We start from the raw sequence: 20,618 nt of genomic DNA on the forward strand, positions 1-20,618 counted from the left end.
TCTGCTAAATCCGCGAGGTGCCACACGATTCATGGTTCTGCTTCAAAAGATTAACATAGCTACACCATTCGGGTCGTTATTAATCTAATTACTACATTAAATAAACTTATTGAGGGTGTACAGCATAAAATATATACTGTATACACTCGAATATAAGCCTAGTTTTTCAGCCCTTTTTTTAAGACTGAAAAAGCCCCCCTCGGCTTATACTCGGGTGAGGGTCCTGGTTGGCTTATATTTGGGTCAGCTTATACTCAAGAATATATGGTACTTTAATTATTTTTCTCTATTATTATTGCATTATTACATTTATTACTTTTCTCTATTATTGTTGCTACTATTACATTTATTTTACTCTATTATTATTAATTACATTTATTATTTCATTCTGATCTTATTATTATTGCATGTATTATTTTACTCTTTATTATTACATGTATTATTTTCCTTTATTTATTACTAGCTGTGCCCGGCCACGCGTTGCTGTGGCAAAGTGGTGGTGGTATTGGTTAAAAATTATTGTGTAATTTTTATTTGACGATATTTGCAATTTTTTATTAATTTTATTGTAAGTTATATTTTTATTTATTATATTTTATTATTTTCTTGTATTATTTTTAGTTATTTTCTGTTATTATAGTATTTTATTGTATTAATTTTTAGTGTTTTTTTATTATTTTTATTGGGTTGTTAGGAGACCAAGTTGGAGGAGCTTAGCCTTCTAACTGGCAGCAATTGGATAAAAGCAATTATTCCTCTCTCTCTAATTAGGATTTTATTTTTATTTTATTTTTGTTGTATCAACCTAGAGGCGTGGATGATTGGTTGTGTTGTCAAATTTCGAGGTTGGGGGGCCTGTAGTTTTGTTGTTTTGTGGGTCGCCGCGATGCCATCACTCTCTTATATATATAGATTATTATTATTACATGTATTATTTTACTCTATTATTATTAAAAGGATACATAAGCACATTTACATTGAAGAAGATGAGAATAATGATTTGATCAAAGTTGGACAGTCTTATCTTAAATTTGAGCTTTATGTAAGTACAATAGAGTCTCACTTATCCAACATAAACAGGCCGGCAGAATGTTGGATAAGTGAATATGTTGCATAATAAGGAGGCATTAAGGAAAAGCCTATTAAACATCAAATGAAGTTATGATTTTACAAATTAAGCACCAAAGCATCAGGTTATACAACAAATTTGGCAGAAAAAGTAGTTCAATACGCAGTAATGCTATGTAGTAATTACTGTATTATGAATTTAGCACCAAAATATCACGATGTATTGAAAACATTGACTACAAAAATGCGTTGGATAATCCAGAACGGTGGATAAGCAAGTGTTGGATAAGTGAGACTCTACTGTATATAAATAAAGTATTATTATTATTATTATTTCATTCTGATCTTAGTATTATTATTATTGCATTTATTATTTTACTCTATTATTACATGTATTATTTTACTCTATTATTATTATTATTATTATTATTATTATTATTATTATTACTACAGTAGAGTCTCACTTATCCAACATAAACGGGCCAGCAGAACGTTGGATAAGCAAATATGTTGGATAGTAAGGAGAGATTAAGAAAAAGCCTATTAAACATCAAAATAGGTTATGATTTTACAAATTAAGCATCAAAACATCATGTTATACAACAAATTTGACACAAAAAGTAGTTCAATACGCAGTAATGCTATGTAGTAACTACTGTATTTACTAATTTAGCCCCAAAATATCACAATGTATTGAAAACATTGACTACAAAAATGCGTTGGATAATCCAGAACGTTGGATAAGCGAGTGTAGGATAAGTGAGACTCTACTGTATATAAATAAAGTATTATTATTATTATTTCATTCTGATATTATTATTATTGCATTTATTATTTTACTCTATTTATTATTACATGTATTATTTTACTCTATCATTATTATTATTATTATTATTACATGTATTATTTACTCTATTATTATTAAAAGGATACATAAGCACATTTACATTGAAGAAGATGAGAATAATGATTTGATCGGAGTTGGATAGTCTTATCTTAAATTTGAGCTTTATGTAAGTATTCAAAAACATTTAACCTACTGATGCCTCAATTAATGTAATTTTATTGGTATCTATTTTTATTTCTGAAATTTACCACCCTCGCTTTTTCAATGTTTTCCCAGTTTTTTGTGGTAAAATTTCGTGCCTCGGCTTATATTCAAGTCGGCTTATACTCGAGTATATACGGTATCTATATCCACCATGCACATATACTGGTATGGTATCTATAATTCTATCACCACTGCCTGTAAAATAGTCATGCTCCATTCCTTGCCAGGTTGCAATTTCCACTTAAGAAAAAAATTAACTCAACAGCTGAATAAATTCACTGAAGCCTCTGAATGTATGATCATCCGGCTCAACCTTTTTAACACTACATTTGAGCTTCTGGGTCAGGCAGCCCTAGGGAAATATTATAGGTCGGATTCCCATTCAAAACTTGGCAGGGCGACTTGAGAAACACTTCTGTCCATTTAAAGGTACACAGTTGTAATCTCATTTCTATTGCCTCTTATCTGGAACAGTTTCCTTTGCTCTAACACCTACTTCTCAGACAATGCAGGCTTGTCAGAAGAGAGACAGTTCCCTATCTAGGTCACATTTCTTCAGAGTTGAATTACAGAGGTCGAGGTAAGAAGATCAGGTGTTGGTTCACCTGAAATTTCAGATCACTGGTCTGGTCTTCGCTTTCCAGCCCTGAATACTTGATCCGTTTCTGTTCGAGTCAATACAATGCAGGAATACAGACAGATGATCAGGAATAGAGCAAGAAGGGTGGCAAGAATATGCCTATTGCGGTACCTAAAATTGTGATGGTGCTGAATGTCAGCGTAGCAGCAGATGTATGAAGTCAGTTGAGCGCAGAACGAAAGGACGTCAGAGACGAAGTAAAAAGTATGTACAAAGATTTACTTGACAAGACAAACAGACTTGCAGACAATGGACATAAATAAGACTTTCGATCTAGACCAGGGGTCCCCAAACTAAGGCCCGGGGGCCGGATGCGGCCCTCCGAGGTCATTTACCTGCCCCCCGCCCTCAGTTTTATAATATAATATATTGTATATACATACAATAATGATAATCTATATATATAAAAGAGTGATGGCATCACGGCAGCGGACAAAACAACAAAAGTAAACACCCCACAACCTCGAAAATTGACATCACAACCCCTCATCCATGCCTCTAGGTTGATACAACAAAAAGAAAATAAAAATAAATTCCTAATTAGAGGGAGAGGAATAATTGTTTTTATCCAATTGCTGCCAGTTAGAAGGCTAAGCTCCGCCCACTTGGTCTCCTAGCAACCCACTCAGCCCAGTGTTAATAAAATAATGATAAAAAAATAAATACAAATAATACAATAAAAAATTATGAAAAACACTAAAATAATTAATACAATAAAATACTATAACAAAATGACTAAAAATAATACAACAAAATAATAAAATATAATAAATAAAAAAGATAAGTGACAATAAAATTAATTTAAAAAAATACAAATAACGTCAAATAAAAATTCCACAACAAGTTTCAACCGATACCACCACCACTTTGCCACAGCAACGCGTGGCCGGGCACAGCTAGTAATATTATAATGTAATACAATATAACACTAATAATAATACCATATAATAATATTAATTATATATTCTATATTACATATAATATTACTAATAATATTACAGTATAGTGGTATAGTTCAATATAGTAATATATAATGCTAATATTGTGCTATGCTAATAATATAATATATTGTATGTACATATAATTTGTAAGCCACTCTGAGTCCCCTTTGGGGTGAGAAGGGTGTGATACAAATGTAGTAAATAAATGCAGTAAATAATAAATAAGTAAATAAATTTTAGACTTAGGCTCACCCAAAGTCTGAAATGACTTGAAGGCACACAACAACAACAACAACAACAACAACAACAACCCTAATTAACTTGACTATCTCATTGGCCAGAAGCAGGACCACACTTCCCATTGAAATCCTGATAAATGTATGTTGGTTAAAATTGTTTTTATTTTTAAATATTGTATTGTTCTTTCATTGTTCTTGTTGTTGTTTTTGCACTACAAATAAGACATATGCAGTGTGCATCGGAATTTGTTTATATTTTTTTCAAATGATAATCCGGCCCCTCAACAGTCTGAAGGATTGTGGACCGGCCCTCGGCTTAAAAAGTTTGAGGACCCCTGATCTAGACAAACAGCACAAATCTTCTCAGCAGGCAGAACAGATCTCATCTGATGCAATCAGCTATATACAAACACACTTGTAGTCTGGACACTCCTATCTGGCTCCAGCCACATATCCAAGGTCAATACAGCTTCTTAACAATTAACTCTTTACACACTATAGCATTACCTGGATGATGCAATACATGCTAGACACAAATTTCATTTAAACACTACTAATACACAAATCCCACATTAACACTGAAATAGTCTTAACTCCCTTAGATTGAGTTAATATTTAAGAGACTGACACTGGAGAAGTGGGAAATGGCCTAGGCTCATTTCAAGGTAGACTAAAGGTCTCAGATCACATCTGATGTTGGAAGCTAACCAGGGTCAGATGTGGTTAGCAGTTGGATGGGAAACCACCAATGAATACCAAATACTGTAGGCTATATTTCAGAGGAAGGAACCTACAAAACCATATCTGCTAAACCTTTGTGCCAGCTGATTTGCTGACCTGAAGGTTGCCGGTTCAAATTAGTGACACGGAGTGAGCTCCCATCTGTCAGCTCTAGCTTGTGGGGACATGAGAGAAGCCTCCCAGAAGGATGGTAACACATCCGGGTGTCTCCTGGGCAACGTCTCTGTAGAGGGCCAATTCTCTCACACCAGAAGTGACGCAGTATGTTCTCAAGTCGCTTCTGACATGATAAAAAAATTCTTTGGCTAAGAAAACCTTATGAAATTGATGGGAGCACCATAAGTCAATAGGTGTCTTGAAGGCAGCATGCATAGAAACACTCAGAGGACAAGTCAGCTTTCTATGTTCTTAGGATTTTATAAGAATATATACTGTACTAGCTGTGCCTGGCCACGCGTTGCTGTGGCGAAGTATGGTAGTATGGGAAATAAAGTATTGAGGAATTGGTGGTAGTTAAGGTAAAGGGCAAAGGTTTTCTCCTGACATTAAGTCCATTATAAATGGGTTATACAGCTGTGTGGAAGGGCCTTGAGTTTACACTGCCATATAATCCAGTTCAAATCAGATAATCTGTATTTTATAGGCAGTGTGGAAGAGGCCTAAGTGAGGCCTAACTCTGCCTGTCCCCTGGGCTGAGTGGGTTGCTAGGAGACCAAGTGGGCGGAGATTAGCCTTCTAACTGGCAGCAATTGCATAAAAACAATTATTCCTCTCCCTCTAATTAGGACTTTATTTTTCTTTTCTTTTTGTTGTATGAACGTAGAGGCATGGATGAGGGGTTGTGCTGCCAAGTTTAGTGTTTCTGGGATGTGTCGTTTTGTTGTTTTGTCCTAGGCCGAAATTTCATTACCCTTTTACATATATATACTCAAGTATAAGCCTAGTTTTTCGGCCCTTTTTTTAAGACTGAAAAAGCCCCCCTTGGCTTATACTTATATCATATTACTAATAATATTACCATATAATGATATAGTACAATATAATAATTTAATGCTTACACTGTGCTATGCTAATAATATATTGTATGTTCATTTGATTTGTAAGCTGCTGAGTCCCCTTCGGGGTGAGAAGAGCGGGATATAAATGTAGTAAATAAATAAATAAATACTCGGGTGAGGGTCCTGGTTGGCTTATACAGTAGAGTCTCACTTATCCAACATAAACGGGCCGGCAGAACGTTGGATAAGCAAATATGTTGGATAATAAGGAGAGATTAAGAAAAAGCCTAATAAACATCAGAATAGGTTATGATTTTACAAATTAAGAACCAAAACATCATGTTATACAACAAATTTGACAGAAAAAGTAGTTCATTAGACATTAATGCTATGTAGTAACTACTGTATTTACGAATTTAGCACCAAAATATCACGATATATTGAAAACATTGACTACAAAAATGCGTTGGATAATCCAGAACGTTGGATAAGTGAGACTCTACTGTACTTATAATATTATATTACTAATAATATTACCATATAATGATATAGTACAATATAGTAATTTAATGCTTATATTGTGCTATGCTAATAATATATTCTATGTTCATTTGATTTGTAAGCCGCTCCGAGTTCCCTTCAGGGTGAGAAGAGCGGGATATAAATGTAGTAAATAAATAAATACTCGGGGTGAAGGTCCTGGTTGGCTTATATTTGGGTCAGCTTATACTCGAGAATATATGGTACATTTATTATTTTTCTCTATTATTATTGGTATTATTACATTTATTAGTTTTCTCTATTATTGTTGCTACTATTACATTTATTTTACTCTATTTTTATTATTATTATTAATACATTTATTATTTCACCCTGATCTTATTATTATATGTATTATTTTACTCTATTATTATTAAAAGGATACATAAGCACATTTACATTGAAGAAGATGAGAATAATGATTTGATCAGAGTTTATTTATTTATTTATTTGCTACATTTATATGCCGCCCTTCTCACCCCGAAGGGGACTCAGAGCGGCTTACAAATTAAATTTACATACAATATTATATTAGCATAGTACAATACTGGTAATAAATTACTATATTGTACAGTATCAATATATTGTAATACTAGCTGTGCCCAGCCACACGTTGCTGTGGCGTTGTCTGGTGGTGTTGGTGAGAAATTGTTGAGGTAGTGGTGGTATTGAATGTCTGTTGTATGGTTGTCTTTATGTTTAGTATGCACACTGAAGTGGATTATATGGCAGTGTGGAGTCAAGATAATCCAGTTCAAAGCAGATAATATAAGATTCTAAATGGGTTATATAGATGTGTGGAAGGGCCTGGAGTCTACACTGCCATATAATCCAGTTAAAATCTGATAATCTGTGGAAGAGGCCTAAGTGAGGCCTAACTGTGCCTGTCCCCTGGACTGAGTAGGTTGCTAGGAGACCCAGTGGGCGGAGCTTAGCCTTCAAACTGGCAGCAATTGGATAAAAACTATTATTCCTCTCCCTGTAATTAGGACTTTATTATTCTTTTCTTTTTGTTGTATCAACCTAGAGCCGTGAATGATGGGTTGTGTTGTCAAATTTCGAGGTTGGGGGGCCTGTAGTTTTGTTGTTTTGTCCGCTGCCCTGATGCCATCACTCTTTTATATATATAGATTATTATATATAACAGTGAGGGCTGTTTGGCAGTGGAACTCTCTCCCCCGGACTGTGGTGGAGGCTCCTTCTTTGGAGGCTTTTAAACAGAGGCTGGATGGCCATCTGTCGGGGGTGCTTTGAATGCGATTTCCTGCTTCTTGGCAGGGGTTGGACTGGATGGCCCATGAGGTCTCTTCCAACTCTACTATTCTAGAATTCTATGGATAGTCTTATCTTAAATTTGAGCTTTATGTAAATATTCAAAAACATTTAACCTACTGATGCCTCAATTAATGTAATTTTATTAGTATCTATTTTTATTTCTGAAATTTACCACCCTCGGCTTATACTGGAGTCAATGTTTTCCCAGTTTTTTTGTGGTAAAATTAGGTGCCTCGGCTTATATTCGGGTCGGCTTATACTCGAGTATATACAGTAATATACCTCCCCTCCCTGCCAAGGCAAGCCCTTGCTTGCTTAAAGCATCTTCTCAAAGAACAAAAACAGAAGTTTGACAACAAGGCTCATGTCCACAGTGGAGTACTCCTCTGTCCCTATCACTCCGAGTTTTTATCTTGGTGTTCATGCGGCCTGCCCTTGTTTTACTGTTTCTTTGCTTTTTTGATGTAATGTATATTATCATTTATTGTATTGCTTTTAATTGTGTTATGGTATGCTGTTTTTATATTTTATTATATTGTACTAGCTGTGCCTGGCCACACGTTGCTGTGTTGTCTGGTGGTGTTGGTGAGAAATGGTTGAGGTAATGGTGGTATTGAATGTCTGTTGTATGGTTGTCTTTATGTTGAGTATGCATTTGGTTGTTTGTGTACTGTGAAAGTGGTGAGGGTAGAAGGGGGGGTCTATGTCCCTGTGTAGTATTGTATAGTATTTATACGTTGTCCATGTGTTGTGAATGCTTGGATAGTGTCCTGCTGCATAGTAGAAAGGGTTGGGTTGGATGGCCCTTAGGGGTCTCTCCAAACTCTTGTGCCTGTCCCCTGGGCTGAGTAGGTTGCTAGGAGACCAAGTGGGCGGAACTTAGCCTTGTAACTGGCAGCAACTGGATAAAAACAATTATTCCTCTCCCTCTAATTAGGACTTAATTTTTCTTTTCTTTTTGTTGTATCAACCTAGAGCCGTGGATGATGGGTTGTGTTGTCAAATTTTGAGGTTGGGGGGCCTGTAGTTTTGTTGTTTTGTCCGCTGCCCTGATGCCATCACTCTTTTATATATATAGACTAGCTGTTCCCAGCCACGCGTTGCTGTGGCATAGTCCTAAGTGGGTTTTTATTTGTGGAAGCAAGTATGAATGTTGTAATTGCTCACCTTGATTAGCATTGAATCGCCTTGCAGCTTCAAAGCCTGGTTGTTTCCTCCCTGGGGACTCCTTTGTTGGGAGCTGTTAGCTGGCCCTGATTGTTTCCTGTCTGGAATTCCCGTTTTCAGAGTGTGGTTCTTTATTTACTGTCCTGATTTTGGAGATTATATTGTTCTGTGTGATTATACCACTGTAATTTTTATATTTTATATTTATATTTTTGTATGATTTGCTTAGAACTGGATTATATGTCGCCCCTTCTACACAACTGTATAAAATTCACACTGAACTGGATTATATGGCAGTGGGGACGCAAGATAATCAGATAAATCAGATAACTGTATTTTATAGGCAGTGTGGAAGAGGCCTAAGTGAGGCCTAATTCTGCCTGTACCCTGAGCTGAGTGAGTTGCTAGGAGACCAAGTGGGCGGAGCTTAGCCTTCTAACTGGCAGCAATTGGATAAACTATACAAAATCCCAGAATACTTGTAAAGTATCTATACAAACATAAGATAGTCTATGTACAAAGAAAATGTGTCCAAATGACATATATTATTACAGTTCCCTGTACAAAGCTCAATTTGTACGGGGAACTGTAATAATATATGTCATTTGGACACATTTTCTTTGTACATAGACTATCTTATGTTTGTATAGAGAGCAATTGGATAAAAGCAATTATTCCTCTCTAATTAGGACTTTATTTTTCTTTTCTTTTTGTTGTATCAACCTAGAGCCGTGAATGACGGGTTGTGTTGTCAAATTTTGAGGTTGGGGGGCCTGTAGTTTTGTTGTTTTGTCCGCTGCCCTGATGCCATCACTCTTTTATATATATAGATTGCTCTGGGCATGGCCCCATGTTAGCCGCCCCGAGTCCCCGTTGGGGAGATGGTGGCGGGGTATAAATAAAGTTTTATTATTATTATTATTATATATAACACACCTCAGCCTTGGCCACATCTAGTGTCTGGACACCAGATCATAAAACATGAGCTCCTTGGGATGTGCGGGTTAAGATGTCCTTTGAGGAAGGTTCAGCACCACAATCTGTTATCTCCAAAGCTGTTCAGAGTGCAAAGTTGGCAGCGCTAAAGAGCTCACAAGTGACCTGGAGTAGAGTTCTTCTCTCACACTGGACTTTGCACAGATATATATAAACCTTCCTTGCTTAGTTTCTTCATACCTCACACCTCTGAGGATGCCTTCCATAGATGTGGGCGAAACGTCAGGAGAGAGTGCTTCTAGAACATGGCCTGGAAAAATACAACAACCCTGTGATCCTGGCCATGAAAGCCTTCGACAACACAACGAACTGCAGTAGAGATTGAACCGAGATTGCTTACATGGCCCCATCTATTCATTTAAAAGCTTCTTGGTTGTTTACATGCCTAATGGATTAGAAATGTGACTCAAGCGAAATCCATCGTCTCTTAAATGTCATTGATTGCTTACAATGATCTAGCGGAGCAATTAATAAGAGGCACAGAAGGAATGTACAACGTACCATTGAGAGCAGGGGTCCCCAAACTAAGGCCCGGGGGCCCCTCCACGGTCATTGACCTGGCCCCCGCTCTTAGTTTTAGACTTCGCCTCACCCAAAGTCTGAAATGACTTGACGGCACACAATACCAACAATCCTACTTAACTTGACTATCTCATTGGCCAGAAGCAGACCCACACCTCCCAGTGAAATCATGATAGGTTTATGTCGGTTAAAATTGTTTTTATTTTTAAATATTGTATTGTTCTTTCATCTACTAATACTGTGCTATGGTAATAATGGAATATATTGTGTATACATATAATATTGATGCTAATATTATAATGTAATACAATATAATACCAATAATTATATGATATAATAATATTAATTATATATTATATATTAAATGTAATATTATTATTATTATTATTATTATTATATTATTATTATTATAAAAGCCGCCCTGAGTCCCCTCGGGGAGAAGGGCGGGGTAGAAATATCGGAAATAAATAATAATTTATTATTATTTATTTAATAATAAATAATATTATTTATTATTTATAATAAATGATAATAAATGGTGAAGACCTGGCTTTGCGAACAAGCGTTTAATGAATGAATTATGATGGCTTTAACTCGGTCCGGATTAAGGTTTACGTGCAAGGTTTATGTGGACAAATGGATTAAGTATTTTTATTGTACTGTTTTAAATGTATTTATTGGATTATTTTAAATTGATTGTTTTAATTGTTATGTTTTATTTTTGTACTGCATTGAATTTGCCAGATTGTGAGCCGCCCTGAGTCCCTTCGGGTGAGAAGGGCGGCATAGAAATGATAGAAATAAATAAATAAATAAAGAATATTACGGTATAGTGGTATAGGACAATATAGTAATATATATATATATAAAAGAGTGATGGCATCACGGCAGCGGACAAAACAACAAAAGTAAACACCCCACAACCTCGAAACTTGCCAGCACATCCCAGAAACACTAAACTTGGCAGCACAACCCCTCATCCATGCCTCTAGGTTGATACAACAAAAAGAAAAGATAAATAAACTCCTAATTAGAGGGAGAGGAATAATTGTTTTTATCCAATTGCTGCCAGTTAGAAAGCTAAGCTCTGTTCACTTGATCACCTAGCAACCCACTCAGCCCAGGGGACCCTTTACCTTAACTACCACCAATTCCTCAATACTTTATTTCCCATACCACCATACTTCGCCACAGCAACGCATGGCTGGGCACAGCTAGTAGTAATATATAATGCTAATATTGTGCTATGCCAATAATATTATATATTGTATGTACATACAACTTGTAAGCCACTCTGAGTCCCCTTTGGGGTGAGAGAGGGTGGGGTATAAATGTAGCAAATAAATAAATAGTTGTTGGCATTTGTTTTTTTTTTTTTTTTTTTGCACTACAAATAAGACATGTGCAGTGTGCATAGGAATTTGTTCGTATTTTTTTTCAAATGATAATTTGGCCCCTCAACAGCCTGAGGGACCATGAACCGGCCCTCCACTTAAAAAGTTTGAGGACCCCTGATTGAGAGGAACACTTTAAAACTCACTTGGAAAGGAGGTACGATGAGCAATTCCACCTAAGGCGGAAACTTCATGCCCACACACTTCACCCCTTTGCTTCCTCTATTCCTTGCAGAGTTTCAAGTCACAAACTCTCAGCCTCGGAAATGGATAGAGTTGTCTCAAGGCAGTCACAAGTCGGAAATCGCAACTGGAAAGGATGACCTTAAAATTATAAGGATGAGCAGAGAGATTTGCAACTGCACAGCAATATTCAATTTGGATCAGGAAGCAAAAGGAGAACACACAAACACGTGCATAGTGTGAAGCACTATTTTAAAAAGAGCGAGTGGGATAGCAAGCACTTTACATCCACGAATTGCTCATAAATCTGCTCACCACCAACCTAGTCCTGACCTCTGTTCTAGCTTAAAGAGATTTGACCACATTTCGTACAGATTGTGTGCTAAATCTAAACAGATGGTTGAGGTGGAAGGAAATCAAGGGGACACAACAAGGATCGGAGAAGGTGAAAAAACAGGCAAGGAGAAGCACGGAGAATTTGCAAACCTGCTTCTGAAAGCTCAGGCTGAGCAGATGGTTGGCGAGAGGGAAGCAAGCAAGGGATACAAGATGCCCCTCCCTAAATGGGAGAAAAATTTAGGAAACAGACAAGCTAATGCTTTAAATTGCTGTGTATTTAACTCATGTTTGATCGAGCTTGTCCCCATGTGAGCCACCCCAAGTCCCTTCGGGGAGATGGAGATGGGATAATAATAATAATAATAATAATAATAATAATAATAATAATAATAATAATAATAAATAACGTGCTTTGATTGATAATAATAATAATAACCTGCTTTGATTGAAGTCAAAAATCAGAAACTCCTCAAAGCACAGCAGACAAAGAATCAGTACAAGAAAACCGCACTACAAACTAGAGCTGAGAGCTGGCACAACAAAACATTGCATGGAAAGTTCCTTGACAAAATTGAAGGAAAAGCTGATAAGGAGAAGACCTGGCTCTGGCTCACGAATGGGACCCTGAAGAAGGAGGCAGAAGGCCTGATCCTTGCAGCCCAGGAGCAAGCCATCAGAACAAAGGCCATTAAGGCCAAGATCGAAAAATCAGCTGGTGACCCAAAATGCAGACTGTGCAAGGAAACCGACAAAACCATGGATCATATCCTCAGCTGCTGTAAGAAAATTGCACAGACAGACTACAAACAGAGGCACAACTCTGTGGCCCAAATGATTCATTGGAACTTATGCCTCAAGTACCGCCTCCCAGTAGTAAAGAACTGGTGGGATCACAAACCTGCAAAAGTATTGGAAAATGAGCACGCAAAGATACTGTGGGACTTCCGAATCCAGACTGACAAAGTTCTGGAACACAACACACCAGACATCACAGTTGTGGAAGAGAAAAAGGTTTGGATCATTGATGTTGCCATCCCAGGTGACAGTCGCATTGACAAAAAACAACAGGAAAAACTCAGCCGCTATCAGGACCTCAAGATTAAACTTCAAAGACTCTGGCAGAAACCAGTGCAGGTGGTCCCGGTGGTGATCGGCACATTGGGTGCTGTGCCAAAAGATCTCAGCCAGCATTTGGAAACAACAGACATTGACAAAATTACGATCTGCCAACTGCAAAAGGCCACCCTGCTGGGATCTGCGCGCATCATCCGGAAATACATCACACAGTCCTAGACACTTGGGAAGTGTTCGACTTGTGATTTTGTGATACGAAATCCAGCATATCTATCTTGTTTGCTGTGTCATAATAATAATAATAATAATAATAATAATAATAATAATAATAATAATACAGTCCTAGACACTTGGGAAGTGTTCGACTTGTGATTTTGTGATACGATATCCAGCATATTTATCTTGTTTGCTGTGTCATAATAAAATAATAATTTTATTTTTATACCCTGCCTCCATCTCCCTGGGGGGACTCGGGGCGGCTTACAAATACAGAACGAACATACAATAACATCAAGTGCCGAATAAAAACACGCAAATGTAAATTAAAAAGACATAAAATAAAGTCGCAATCATTAATAAAACACAGGTTAAAATACAGCAATGAAATCATAAAACAAACTGGGCAAAAGTGCGCTAAGTAGGACTTGTAAACATGGAGGAAGTTAAAAGTGCTATAAAAAATAAAATTATTATGATGATTAATGTGTTGTTTTTTTGTGTGTGTCAGGAGCAACCGGAGTTGCTTCTGGAGTGAGAGAATTGGCCGTCTGCAAGGACGTTGCCCAGGGGATGCCCGGATGTTTTGATGTTTTTACCATCCTTGTGGGAGGCTTCTCTCATGTCCCTGCATGGAGCTGGAGCTGATAGAGGGAGCTCATCCACGCTCCCCTCGGGTGGGATTCGAACCTGGCAGCTTTCAGGTCAGCAACCCAACCTTCAAGTCACGAGGCTTTTATCCCTTAGGCCAGGGGTCCCCAAACTAAGGCCGGGGGGCCGGATGCGGCCCTCCGAGGTCATTTACCTGGCCCCCGCCCTCATTTATAATATAATATTTTTATATCCGTTTTAATAATATAATATATTGTATATACATATGATATTGATAATAACATTATCATTTTATACAATACTAGCTGTGCCCGGCCACGCGTTGCTGTGGCAAAGTGGTGGTGGTACTGGTTAAAAATTGTTGTGTAATTTTTATTTGACGCTATTTGCAATTTTTTATTACATTTATTGTAAGTTATATTTTTATTTATTATATTTTATTATTTTCTTGTATTATTTTTAGTTATTTTCTGTAATTATAGTATTTTATTGTATTAATTTTAGTGTTTTTTATTATATTTTATTGGGTTGCTAGGAGACCAAGTTGGAGGAGCTTAGCCTTCTAACTGGCAGCAATTGGATAAAAACTATTATTCCTCTCCCTGTAATTAGGACTTTATTTTTCTTTTCTTTTTGTTGTATCAACCTAGAGCCGTGAATGATGGGTTGTGTTGTCAAATTTCGAGGTTGGGGGGCCTGTAGTTTTGTTGTTTTGTCCGCTGCCCTGATGCCATCACTCTTTTATATATATAGATAATACTAATAATAATACTATATAATATTAATTATATGTTATATATTACATATATTACAGTTTAGTGATATAGTTCAATATAGTAATATATAATGCTAATATTGTGTTATGCTAATAATATAATATACTGTATGTACATACAGCTGCTCTGAGTTCCCTTCGGGGTGATTAGGGTGGGATATAAATGTAGTAAATAAATGTAGTAAATGAATAAATAAATAATTTTGGACTTAAGCTCGCCCAAAGTCTGAAATGACTTGAAGACAGACAACAACAACAATCCTAATTAACCTGACTATCTCATTGGCCAGAAGCAGGCCCAAACTTCCTATTGAAATCCTGATAGGTTTATGTTGGTTAATTTTTTTTTCATTTTTAAATATTGTATTGTTCTTTCATTGTTATTATCATTGTTTTGCACTGCAAATAAGATATGTGCAGTGTGCATAGGAATTTGTTTGGGGTTTTTTCCCCAAATGATAATTCGGCCCCTCAACAGTCTGAAGGATTGTGGACCGGCCCTCTGCTTTAAAAGTTTGAGGACCCCTGCCCTAGGCCACCGGAGGCTCCAATGTGTTGTCGAAGGCTTTCATGGCTGAAATCACTGGGTGGCTGTGAGTTTTCCGGGCTGTATGGTCATGTTCCAGAAGCATTCTCTCCTGACATTTCACCCACATCTATGGCAGGCATTCTCAGAAGTTGTGAGTTTATATATCTGTGGAAGGTCCAGGGTGGAAGAAAGAACTCTTCCGCAGCCACTTTGGCAGCACTGTGTGTGTACAAAGGGAGCAATACCTGCAATTGAGGGGAAGAAGGGAGGTCCAAAAGAGATGTATCCTTCAGACCAGGGGTCCCCAAACTAAGGCCCGGGGGCCGGATGCGGCCCATCAAAGCCATTTATCCGGCCCCCATGGCACAAGGGCAGAAGGGGGTTAGACTAAATGACCCAAGGGGTCTCTTCTTCTCTTACAACCCTTATTATTATTATTATTATTATTATTATTATTATTATTATTATATTTTATGACACAGCAAACAAGATAGATATGCTGGATTTCGTATCACAAAATCACATTATTATTATTATTATTATTATTATTATTATTATTAACATTGAGGCTGTGTAGCCATCTGTCAGGGGTGCTTTGCTAGTGCTTTTGATGCACAAAGGCAGAAGGGGATTGGACTCGATGGCCCAAAGGGTCTCTTCCAACCCTCTTTATTATTATTATTATTATTATTATTATTATTATTATTATTATTATTATTAACATTGAGGCTGGGTGGCCATCTGTCAAGTGTGCTTTGCTTGTGCTTTTGGTGCACAAAGGCAGAAGGGGATTGGACTCAGTGGCCCAAAGGGTCTCTTCCAACCCTCTTTTTTATTGTTGTTGTTGTTATTATTTTATTGTATGACACAGCAAACAAGATAGATATGCTGGAATTATTATTATTATTATTATTATTATTATTATTATTATTATTATTATTATCAACACAACGACGTTGTATGGCACAGCAAACAAGATAGATATGCTGGATTTCGTTTCACAAAACCACAAGTCGAACACTTCCCAAGTGTCTAGGACTGTGTGATGTATTTTCGGATGATGTGTGCAGATCCCAGTAGGGTGGCCTTTTGCAGTTGGCAGATGGTGATTTTGTCAATGTCTATTGTTTCCAAATGCCGGCTGAGATCTTTTGGCACAGCACCCAGTGTGCCCATCACCACCGGGACCACCTGTACTGGTTTCTGCCAGAGTCTTTGAAGTTCAATCTTGAGGTCCTGATAGCGGCTGAGTTTTTCCTGTTGTTTTTCATCTATGCGACTGTCACCTGGGATGGCGACATCAATGATCCAAACCTTGTTCTTTTCCACAACTGTGATGTCTGGTGTGTTGTGTTCCAGAACTTTGTCAGTCTGGATTCGGAAGTCCCACAGTATCTTTGCGTGCTCATTTTCCAATACTTTTGCAGGTTTGTGATCCCACCAGTTCTTTGCTGCTGGGAGGTGGTACTTGAGGCATAAGTTCCAATGAATCATTTGGGCCACATAGTTGTGCCTCTGTTTGTAGTCTGTCTGTGCGATTTTCTTACAGCAGCTGAGGATATTATTATTATTATTATTATTATTATTATTATTATTATTATTATTATTATTATTATTATTGCTCAGTAGCCAGCTATAGTCCGGCCCTCCCACGGTCCGAAGGATCATGAACCGGCCTCGTTTAAAAAGTTTGAGGACCCCTGCTTCAGACAGTAGTGTATCTATATCTATATATCTATATCTACGTATACATCTATATCCATAGTCTATATCTATATCTATCTATATCCATAATAAAAGTGAAAACCCATATGTGTATGGCAGATTCATACCACAGATATTGCCATCTTAAACCGCAAATGCTTCTTTCGCTTCAGGAGACACAAATTAAAGAGGAAGGCAGCAATCCCCTCCCCTTTCCTTGGGAGCGGGAGGGTTTTTTTCTTACAGATTTCAAGGTCATGCTTTTGAAGGAATGAGACCGAGAATAAGGGCTCCTCCATCCCCACTATCATCGTCTTCCCATATGCCCGCTGGATAGGACTAAAAGCTTTTTCCTTTTTTGCAGGTAGAGAGGTCATCTTTGCAAAGCCCATTGCAGTAAACACAACAAAAGAGCCCGAGGCGACTACAAAGGCTGGCACATACATTTGCGTTCAATGCACGGACTGGAATCTGCTTTGTGCATCCCATGTTTTGAAGGTAAGAGATGGCTTTCATTAACCAACCTTCCTGCAAGAACAAGGAAAGTCTGCCTTCCTCTCTCTACAAAATAATAATAATAATAATAATAATAATAATAATAATAATAAAAAACACTCCTCGCTCTTTATAAAGCCTATTAAAGACCATGATGAATCATGGTTTGCACTCATGATCCCACAAATATAGACTGGCAAGCCACACATATAAAACCCACAAATCCATCACTCTGTTTCTTGTCTCTGTTGCTTTTGTGCCAGCAATCCAACCATTTCACCCGGATTCAAGCAACCTTCTCAAGTGTGTCAGAACCAAAACACAGACACTCCCCCAGTATTTAAACACATAAGACAAACCCTCACCCCAAATATTCAAAATATATAATCCCCACCCTTTGATTTAAACACATAAGACAAACCCTCACCCCAAATATTCCAAATTATTATTATTAAAATAATAAAATTATTTTAATTATATTAAAATATTAAAATTATGATGATGATTATTAAAATATATGATCACCACCCTTTGATTTAAACACATAAGACAAACCCTCACCCCAAATATTCAAAATATATGATCCTCACCCTTTGATTTAAACACATAAGACAAACCCTCACCTCAAATATTCAAAATATATAATCCCTACCCTTTGATTTAAATACATAAGACAAACCCTCACCCCAAATATTCAAAATTATTATTATTAAAATAATAAAATTCATAATAATAAAATTATGATTATTAATATTAAAATATATGATCCCCACCCTTTGATTTAAACACATAAGACAAACCCTCACCCCAAATATTCAAAATATATGATCTACACCCTTTGATTTAAACACATAAGACAAACCCTCACCCCAAATATTCAAAATTATTATTACTAAAATAATAAAATTCATAATAATAAAATTCTGATTCTTAATATTAAAATATATGATCCCCACCCTTTGATTTAAACACATAAGACAAACCCTCACCCCAAATATTCAAAATATATGATCCTCACCCTTTGATTTAAACACATAAGACAAACCCTCACCCCAAATTTTCCAAATTATTATTATTAAAATAAGATACTTAAATATATAATAATTAAATATATTAATATAATACTTAGTATACTTATATATAGTTATAACAATGATTTTGATTTTCTATATTATCATACATAATAACAATATAATTAGTATAATTTTATATAATATTATATTATATATAATATATATAATGTATATATACATTATATTTATTTATTTATTATTTACTACATTTATATCCCGCTCTTCCAACCCAGAGGGGACTCAGAGCGGCTTACAAATCAAATGAACATACAATATAATATTAGCATAGCACAATATAAGCATTAAATGACTATATTGTACTATATCATTATATGGTAATATTATTAGTAATATTACATTTAATATATAATATATAATTACAGTAGAGTCTCACTTATCCAAGCTAAACGGGCTGGTAGAAGCTTGGATAAGTGAATATCTTGGATAATAAGGAGGGATTAAGGAAAAGCCTATTAAACATCAAATTAGGTTATGATTTTACAAATTAAGCACCAAAACATCATGTTGTATAACAAATTTGACAGAAAAAGTAGTTCGATACACAGTAATGTTACGTTGTAATTACTGTATTCAAGAATTTAGCACCAAAATATCACGATATATTGAAAACATTGACTACAAAAATGCCTTGGATAATCCAGAACCTTGGATAAGCGAGTCTTGGATAAGTGAGACTCTACTGTAATATTATTATATTGTATTATTATTAGTATAATATTGTATTACATTATAATATTATTATCAATATTATATGTATATTCAAATATATTACATATTTATAAATTATATATATATATAATACTACATACATATATTATATTAACATATAACATTAACAATAACAAATTATTTATATATATGTCATATTAGATATCTATATATATAAGAGAGTGATGGCATCAAGGCGACCCACAAAACAACAAAACTACAGGCCCCCCAACCTCGAAATTTGACAACACAACCCATCATCCACGCCTCTAGGTTGATACAACAAAAAGAAAAGAAAAATAAAGTCCTAATTAGAGAGAGAGGATTAATTGCTTTTATCTAATTGCTGCCAGTTAGAAGGCTAAGCTCCTCCTACTTGGTCTCCTAGCAACCCAATAAAAAATAATAATAAACACTAAAAAATTAATACAATAAAATACTATAATAACAGAAAATAACTAAAAATAATTCAAGAAAATAATAAAATATAATAAATAAAAATATAATTTACAATAAAATTAATAAAAAATGCAAATAAAGTCAAATAAAAATTACACAACAATTTTTAACCAATACCACCACCACTTTGCCACAGCAACGCGTGGCCGGGCACAGCTAGTGTTTTATGTATTGTGTTGTTGAAAGCCTTCATGGCCGGAATCCCTGGGTTGCTGTGAGTTATAAATTATTATTTTATATATATAATACTACATACAGATATTATAGTAACATATAACATATATTACATTAATCTATATATATAAAAGAGTGATGGCATCAGGGCAGCGGACAAAACAACAAAACTACAGGCCCCTCAACCTCGAAATTTGACAACACAACCCATCATCCATGGCTCTAGGTTGATACAACAAAAAGAAAAGAAAAATAAAGTCCTAATTAGAGAGAGAGGAATAATTATTTTTATCCAATTGCTGCCAGTTAGAGGGCTAAGCTCTGCCCACTTGGTCTCCTAGCAACGCACTCAGCCCAGGGGACAGGCACAAGAGTTTGGAGAGACCCCTAAAGGCCATCCAGCCCAACCCTTTCTACTATGCAGCAGGACACAATCCAAGCATTCACAACACATGGACAACGTATAAATATTATACAATACTACACAGGAACATAGGCCCCCTCTACCCTCACCACTTTCACAGGACACAAACAACCAAATGCATACTAAACATAAGGACAACCATACAACAGACATTCAATACCACCACAACCTCAACAAGTTTTCACCAACACCACCAGACAACACAGCAACGCGTGGCCGGGCATAGCTAGTATATTATATTAATATATAACAAATTATTT

At 36.1% G+C, this 20,618-nt stretch overlaps 1 protein-coding gene across 1 annotated transcript in view; it reads right to left on the reverse strand.

Annotated features, from left to right (window-relative positions):
- gdpd1 (glycerophosphodiester phosphodiesterase domain containing 1) overlaps positions 1-20,618 on the reverse strand; it is a 46,961-nt gene that overhangs the window by 25,647 nt on the left and 696 nt on the right. The gene's annotated exons all lie outside the window — the stretch shown is intronic.

The sequence above is a fragment of the Anolis carolinensis genome, unplaced genomic scaffold (genome assembly GCF_035594765.1).
Source record: "Anolis carolinensis isolate JA03-04 unplaced genomic scaffold, rAnoCar3.1.pri scaffold_7, whole genome shotgun sequence".
NCBI lineage: Eukaryota > Metazoa > Chordata > Lepidosauria > Squamata > Dactyloidae > Anolis > Anolis carolinensis.